Raw genomic sequence first — 6684 nt, forward strand, 5'->3', positions numbered from 1 at the left:
TGAGCCTGCCCCTGGCCACAATCCTGACCTGGTGGGGCAGCTGGGCCAGGGGCCATGGCCGGGACTTGCTGACTGAGGCAACCTCTTCCTGTTTCCGCTCAACCTGTGGGGGATAGTGTCTGTCCTCTCCATGCCTCAGGCCAACCCAAGGCTGGCTGAGAAAACAGTTTTTAAAGGGTTAGAGAATCAGTGCATTTAAGGACATTGAGCTGAACAAGTTCCCGCCAGAAGGGAAAGATGGCTGAACGTGGAGAGATCACGCAGGGCACCTGGGCCAGGCCACTCGGGCTCTGGCCACTGACACAGGAGGCAGGTGCCCTGCGGCCTCACAGCTTGCATTTAGCTTGGGTTGTAGGCTGTGTTAATGATTACCAAGAGCTCTATCGAACACCACTTGTGAGCCAGACACCGTGCAGAGCACCTTCCCATGTGGTAGCACGTGCTCCCAAAATAATCCAGGTACCATAGGAAACCCACCTACCAGGTGAAGACACTCCAGCTAGCAAAGACTGAATAACCCGTCCAAAGTCACAGTGGCCAGCAAGTGCCGGAAGCCTCCAGAGCCATGGGAGTTGGAGGGGCAGCACCCTCACTACCCTCACCCTCTGCAGCACCCTCACAGAGTCCACTAGTGCTGAGACAGATTCTGGCCTGCCACACCCCATGGAAGTGGAGAGGCTTGAGGGCACTGTTCCTGCCTGCTCTGGGGATCTTGGTGGCCAAAGACTTAAAGGGCAGAGATTGCCCTCCCAGAGGACTGACCTGGACATCTGCATGTTAGACCTTTACCACTTCACTGTACCCTGAGCAACCCATACACCCCGATTGGTGTCAGTTTCTCTAGAACCCTCCTTAAATTGGGTGGGTGGGACCCTGTCCTCCCCCAGGAAGCCTGGCTGCAGCAGAGCTTGGAGTCTGCACTCAGTGCCTCACACCCAGACTCCTCAGGAGAATGTCCCCTCGCCCTCCCACCCAGTTCTCTTTGCTAAGCTCCTAAAAGATTAGAAGGCTGCTATTTTTGTCTGTCCCTCTTCAAAATGATTTCTCCAGGATGTAGGAATAGAGATGAAGATGTGGACCACTGCACCCTTTGTGGGTGAGTTGGGCCCTGACCAGGGGAGTGTGGTGAAGCCCTTGGCCCTCTGTGGTGGCAGCATGGCTCTGGGCTCCAGTCCCTCTGCCTGGGTGAAAGAGCTCATCCGAGCATGGCGAGGAAGTGACCTGAGATGCACGAGTCTAATGACACAGCCCACTTCCCCATCATTCCCTGTGTCATAATACCCCGGCCTCACACGGGAGCCAGTTGTTTCCTCTAGACTTTTCGGTCCCTTGGATTTTTATCTTTTTCACTTATTTTACCTCTTAGCAGAAACGGTAATGGAAAGGTACAGGCCTTTTGTGTCTTTTTCTGATTTCCCATGAGGGCTCACAGCATGGTTGAGATCTGTTATTTCCAATACACGGAGAAAGCCTCTGCCCCTCGCAAGCAAGAGAAGCCACCCTGTTGGCTAAGAGTCCTTCTCTGTCGTCTTGCAGTGCTCTAGGTTCCCCTCTGTTGTGGCATCTGGAACCACCCCCACAGAAACTTCAATGCCTGGGACTGAAGTCAGCTTCACAGCAGCACCTGATGATGCTTTTGTAACATGTCAGCACAGCAAGACTGAGCAGCGTTTCCAGAATTCCACTCTGTATGTTTTCAGATGGGGTGCGCCGCAGGGGTCATTTGATACAAGATGTAGAGGCAGAAGGGAAGCAGCAACCATGTTGTTTTTACGCTCAGAAGGTGGAGCAGCTGTGGGCCCAGCGAGTGAGTGACCATGGTGTGAGATCCTCCAACTCACTCCAAAGGGCCCTCCCAGCCTCTGCTCACTGGGTCAAAACTCAGGCCTGCATTTTTAGGTTTTGTTAAGGTATCCTAGTGCCAGGACTGAAATGTGCATTAGTTACCTTCTGCTGAATAACAAATTGCCCCAAAATTTGTAAACTTAATAATGAACACTTATCATCTCACACCATTTCTGTGGGTCAGAAGTTCAGAACTGATTTAGTTGGATGATTGTGGCTCAAAGATCACTCATGAGGTGGCCATCAAAATGTTGGGTCATCGGAGAACTTGACTGGAGCTGGAAATAAACTTATAAGGCACATCACTCATGGGCCTGGCAAAGGGTGACTGGCTGTTGATGGGAGGCCTCAGTTTCCCTCCATGTGGGCTGCTTCCACAGCTGCTTAACTGTCCCCACAGCATGATACTGGCTTCTCCCAGGGATTCAGAAAAGAATAAGACAGAAGCCACAATTCTTTTATGATCTAGCCTTGGAAATCATATGCTCTTATTGCCACAATATCCTACAGTTTCAAAAGTCAGTCCTATTCATTATGGGAGGGGACTGAACAGGGGCACAAATACCAGGGCATAGGGATCATTGGAGGTTGGCCACCACCTACTGGCCAGATTCAGACCTCCCATATCAGCCAGAACCTCAGCATCTGCAGGCTGGTTGGCCAGAGCATAGCAAGTCTCATCCCTGGAACATCTGGCCTACCAGTCAAAGCTTCTCCCATACACTATCCCGTCTGTCCTGCTATACATTTCCATCCTACCACCTTCTGCTGCTGACACTGTTCCAAGTCATTTGTAGTATACCCTAAGGAAACTTTATTCCATTTTAAACAAACTTGATTAACACAGGCTTGATTCATAAGCCTCTCTTTCCCTAAACTCCACGAAAAATGCCCCCTCTGAAACTTCCTCAGAGTCAAGACATTCTTTCATATCTCGAACATTTAATCAATTTCAACAACCACCCTTATACTCCACTTGAGCTGATGGCCACACCCTGAAGCCTGTCACCTTGAAAAGCCTTACTTCTGAAATCTGAAACATGCCAAATTCTGACTCCAACCTCTTCAACTGCTAGCTTTGTCTTTGCCTTATTCCCTTATTCTTGTTCCTTGTGCTTATGAAAACCTCCAGTCCAATCCTGAGTGCTGCACCCTTTCTTATCTTTCCCACAGAACAGCCCAAGCCCCATGATGTATCCCTTTAACCAGCTTTGCTAACACCTTCTCAATGCCCTTGACACTTCTTACTTCTATCATATCCGTTGTACAGATGGCTAATTTCAGAGAAACTCTTACAGGACTTTTAATTGCAGACAAGCTAGGGTAACAAAAACCAATTTACCCTCCTAAGTGTAACAAATAACTGGGAAAAATATATTTTTTAAAACGGTGTGTAAGATACTGGACATCAGGCAATGGAGGATAACAATCTCCAAGAAACAGGAAACAAATTAGGTAACCCTAGAATTGCCCCAGCTTATGGCCTGAGAGAACTTCTAGAACATGGGTATAGAGAGGGGGGAGTCTAGGCGGAGCCACGTGGTTTCTCTTATTTGAGGAAATAAGGCTGAAAGTCAGAAAGGCCAAAGTGGCGAAGGTCTGCAGCACAGAGTATAAGACAAAGAGCTACGTAGAGAAAGAGTTCTAAAGATCTCTGTGTCCCCTTCAAATCTTTAGCTATGTACTGATCATGACAAACTTGTGAGGAAATTGTAAAGAAAAAAAACACCCAAAAAGATTAGAAGGAACAATAGAGTTCACACAGGACAGAATAGTTCCTGTTTCCATTGGATAGGGCAACCATGTTTTTGACTCCATAGTGGGGCAAAATTATCTCTAGGCTAAGCACAACTGTGAGCCTGTCTAACAGCAATCACTGAGGTATCATACTGTTTCCAAGTAACTTAACTGCACCTCAGAACAAAGTTCAAGAACATTTATAAGAATACAAAAATATCCAGCACCCAAGAAAGTAAAATTCACAACGTCTGGCATCCAATCCAAACTTACTAGGCACACAGAGAGTCAGGAAAACGTGACATATGATGAGCAGAAAATCAATACATGAAACTGACTCAGAAATAATACAAATGAATTAATAGACAAGCACATTAAAGCAGTTATTTTATAACTGTACTCCATCCAGATTATCAAAAAGAGGAAAGATTTAGCATGTATGGCAAAGACATGGACAATTTTTTTAAAGACCCAAATTGAACTTTGAGAGATGAAGGCTACAAAGCCTGAGACAGAAAAATATACTAAATGGAATAAACAGCAGATTAGATGCCAAAGAAGAAAAAATTAGCAAACTTTAAGACATTGATAAAACAATCTAAAATAAAACACAGAAAGACAATATTGGCAAAAAATGAAAAGAGCATGAATGAACCATTGGAGTCTCACTAAAGTTGGGGAGAAGGGGCAGAAAAAATAATTGATGAAATAATGTCCCAAATTTTCAAAACTGGATGGAAATTATAAATCCACATGTCCGATAAGCTCAAAAAAAAAAAAAAAAACCTCAAGGAAAAGAAACATGAAGAAAACTACTAAGGTACATCATAATCAAATTGCTTATAACCAACGACAAGGAGAAAATCCTATAAGGAGCCAGAGAGGACTCACTGTGTGCAGAGAAAGATAAGAATGACAGCAGACTTCTTTGCAAACACATTGAAAGTGAGAAGATAGTAGAGCAACAATTTAAAGTTCTGAATGAATTTTTTAAATGTCAACCAACAATTCTATACCCAGAAACAATATTTTCCAAAGTAAAAGTAAAATAAAATCTCCAGCATAAAAAAGTTGAAAGAATTCATTCCCCAAACGCCCATGATACAAAAAATAAAGGGAATGATCTCAAATAGAAATCTGCATTTATGCAAAGGAATGAAGAGCACTGGAAAGAGTAACTAAATGGATAAATATAAAATACTTTTTTCTCTCTAACTCCTGGCCCAGCAGGCATCTTCAGGAGACACTAAGGCTGAGGAAAAGGGAGGTGGCAAAAGTCATGCTCCCTCTCCTCCAAGTGCCAGGCCAGATGGGAGGGAGTCATAATGTCTGGTAGCTACCATGCTGGGTCAGACTCCACTGAGACAAGCCCCTGCTCCTCACCCTCTTTGGTGACTTTTGCCTCCTTGTCCTTATCCTCTTCCCCATGGCCACCACTGTGGCAGCTTCAGCAGTGGTGCTGCTGTCTGGCAGGGTGGCCCAGGCCACCAGCTTGGACAGCCTTGGGGCCCAGCGTGGCCTGTGTTGGTGGTGCCTACTATGTCAGGCAGTGGTGGGATAGGGTGTCCATGGGCCTGTCCCGGCTCAACTGTGTGTGTAGGCCCAGTGCTGGTATAGGAGGCAGCAGATTTAGCCTAGGCAGCAGTAGGAAGCAACCTCTCCTTGCCCCTCCCCTCTGCAACAGGTTCATCAACTCATATAAGGGCAACAGCAATGACTTCATGTGCCCCATCTGCTTTGATATGATTGAAAAGGCATTCATGACAAAATGTGGCCGCAGCTTTTGCTATAAGTATATTCATCATAGTTTGGATTTCATTAATAGATGTACCAGGTGTAACTATATTGTGGACAATACTAATCATCTGTATCTTAATTTATTGGTCAGTGAGTTCATTCTCAAACAGAAACAAAGATCTGAAGAAAAAAGGTTCAAATTGGACCACTCAGTGAGTAGCACCAGTGGCCATAAGTGGCAAATATTTCAATATGTGTGGGGAACTGACCAAGGTAACCTTGATCTGGCCAATGTCAACCTCACGTTGGAGTTACTAGTGCAGAAGATGAAACAACTGGAAGCAGAATCACACACAGCCCAACTACAGAGTCTTATGGAATTCCTCAAGATTGCAAGAAGAAATAAGAAAGAGCAACTGGGACAGTTCCAGGAGCTAAGAGTTTTGGAAGAGGATATTAAAAGAGTGGAAAAAATGAGTGACTTATACTCTCCTGTCCGTGAGGATAGCACAGTGCCTCAACTTGAAGCTCCTCCTGCATCATGCAGTAGCATTATGGATTCCAGAGAACATAGCCAGCATCCAGGTTTCAATGGCAGTTGTTAGACAAGAAACAGCCTTGATATAACAGCACCTTAGCATCAAAATGAAAATGGCCCATGGCTCATTTTGAAGACCTGGAACAGTATTACTTTTGTACCAGGATGTCTCATATCTCTGATGAACTGCAAGCCAATTGGATGAATTTCAGAAATGCTTGTCCAAGATTATGCAATATAATTCAGTACAAACTTTAGCTACATTGTCATACCCCAGTGATCTCTCTAATGATTCCAGCATAGTCTCTGGTATTGAATTTGACCGGAATTGTGACTATTTTGCAATTGCTGAGGTTACAATGAAGATTAAAGTCTATGAATATGGCACAGTCATCCAGGATGCAGCGGATATTCATTACCCTGTGAATGAAATGACCTCAGTTCCAAAATCAGCTGTATCAGTCTGAGTAGTTACCATAAGAACCTGTTAGTTATCAGTGATTATGAAAGCATTGTTATCCTATGGGATGGATTCACGAGACAGAGGTCAAAGGTCTGTAACAGGAGCATGAGAAGAGGTGTTGGAGTGTTTCATCTGATGGATCCTAAACTCCTGGTTTCGGGTTCTGATGATGTAGAAGTGAAGTTATGATCTACCACGGTAGACAACTCAGTGGCAAGCACTGAGGCAAAGGCTGATGTGTGCTGTGTTGAATTTAGCCCCTCTTCCAGAGGGGCTTTTGACTGTTCAGATCACTGTGTCCACTACTATGATCTTTATGACATTAAGCAGCCAATCGTGGCATTCAAAGGACACAGAAAAGCAG

General features: G+C 45.0%; 1 pseudogene; it reads left to right on the plus strand.

The window, feature by feature from the left end:
• The first annotated feature begins 4907 nt into the window (after positions 1-4907).
• Positions 4908-6684, plus strand: part of LOC108314857 — a 2176-nt pseudogene continuing 399 nt past the window's right edge.

The sequence above is a fragment of the Cebus imitator genome, unplaced genomic scaffold, assembly GCF_001604975.1.
Source record: "Cebus imitator isolate Cc_AM_T3 unplaced genomic scaffold, Cebus_imitator-1.0 Scaffold162, whole genome shotgun sequence".
Taxonomy (NCBI): Eukaryota; Metazoa; Chordata; class Mammalia; order Primates; family Cebidae; genus Cebus; species Cebus imitator.